The sequence below is a fragment of the Sapajus apella genome, unplaced genomic scaffold, assembly GCF_009761245.1.
Source record: "Sapajus apella isolate SASKATOON/1434 unplaced genomic scaffold, GSC_monkey_1.0 scaffold240, whole genome shotgun sequence".
Classification (NCBI taxonomy): Eukaryota; Metazoa; Chordata; class Mammalia; order Primates; family Cebidae; genus Sapajus; species Sapajus apella.
Genome location: NW_022437180.1, coordinates 275,867 through 277,746, shown reverse-complemented (window position 1 = coordinate 277,746; position 1,880 = coordinate 275,867).

Genomic DNA, 1,880 nt, shown 5'->3' with positions numbered 1-1,880 from the left:
GTCAAGCTGTGCAATCAACTTACAGAGTTAAACTGATGTGCGTGTGCTGCAGTTCTGAAATCTTTTGTTTGGAGAATATGGAGACAGATATTTCCAGCCATATACTGGCCTATAAGAACTAGCAGTAAGACTGCATTTAAAACACAGGAGAAAATTCTATTTCAAACTGCTCTGCTTTATGTTCGTTCACCTTAGGAAGTTGCATCTATATTTAGATTCAGCGAGTTAGAAACACTTTTCTTGTAAAAGCTGCGTTTGGATATTCCAGAGTGAATGGAAGAATAGGCTGTAATGAGAAATATCTTGCTCTAAAACAAAAACGGAGCCATCTAGCAGAATGATTGTCAAGCTGTGCAATCAACTTACAGAGTTAATCTGATGTGTGTGTGCAGCACTTCAGGAATCCTTTCTGTGGAGAACGTGGAAACAGATATTTCCAGCCATATACATTCATATCAGAACTAGCAGTGAGACTGAATTTAAAACACCGGAAAAACGTCTATTTCAAACTACTCTGCTTTGTGTTCTTTCACCTTAGGAAGTTGCATACATGTTTAGATTCAGCGAGTTAGAAACACATTTCTTCTAAATGCTGCGTTTCGATATTCCAATGTGAATGGGAGTATAGGCTCTAATGAGAAACATCTACCTCTAAAACAAAAACGCACCTATCTAGCAGAATGGTTGTTAATCTGTACAATTAACTTACAGAGTTAAACTGATGTGTATTACAACAGTTCAGAAATCCGTTCTTTCGAGAATCTGGAAATAGATATTTCCAGCCATATACAGGCATAAAAGAACTTGCAGAAAGACTGTGTTTAAAACACAGGAGAAACGTCTATTTGAAACTGCTCTTCTTTGTGTTCTTTAACCATAGGAAGTTGCATCTATGTTTAGATTCAGTGAGTAAGAAACAAGTTTCATTGAAAATCTGCGTTTGGATATTCCATAGTGAATGGGATTATAGGCTGTAATAAGAAATATCCTGCTCTATAAGAAAAATGCAGCTATGTAGCAGAATGGTTGTCAAGCTGTAGAATCAACTTACAGAGTTAAACTAATGTGTGTGTGCAGCAGTTCAGAAATCCTTTCTTTGGAGAATCTGGAAACAGATATTTACAGCCTTATACAGGCATATAAGAACTACCAGCAAGGCTGCGTTTAAAACACAGGAGAAACGTCTATTTCAAACTGTTCTGCTTTGTGTTCGTTCACCATAGGAAGTTGCATCTATATTTATATTCAGCGAGTTAGCAACACGTTTCATCTAAAAGCTGTGTTTGGATATTCCAGCGAGAATGTCACTATAGTCTGTAATGAGAAATATGTTGCTCTAAAACAAAAACGGAGCTATCTAGCAGAATGGTTGTCAAGCTGTACAAACAACTTACAGAGTTAAACTGATGTCTGTGTGCAGCAGTTCAGAAATCCTCTTTGGAGAATCTGGAAACAGATATTTCTAGCCATATAGAGGCATATAAGAACTAACAGTAATACTGCGTTTAAAACAAAAGAGAAACGTCTATTTCAAACTGCTCTGCTTTGTGTACGGTCACCTTAGGAAGTTGCATCTATGTTTACATTCTGCGAGTTAGAAACAGGTTTCTTCTAAAATCTGCCTTTGGATATTCAAGAGTGAATAGGATTATAGGCTGTAATGAGAAATATCTTGCTCTAAAACAAAAACGGAGCTATCTGCAGAATGATTGTCAAACTGTGCAATCAACTTACAGAGTTAAACTGATGTGTGTGTGCAGCAGTTCAGAAACCCTTTCTCTGCAGAATCTGGAAACATAATTCCAGCCATATACATGCATATAAGAACTAGCAGTTAGACTGCGTTTAAAACACAGGAAAAACGTCTATTTCAAACTGCT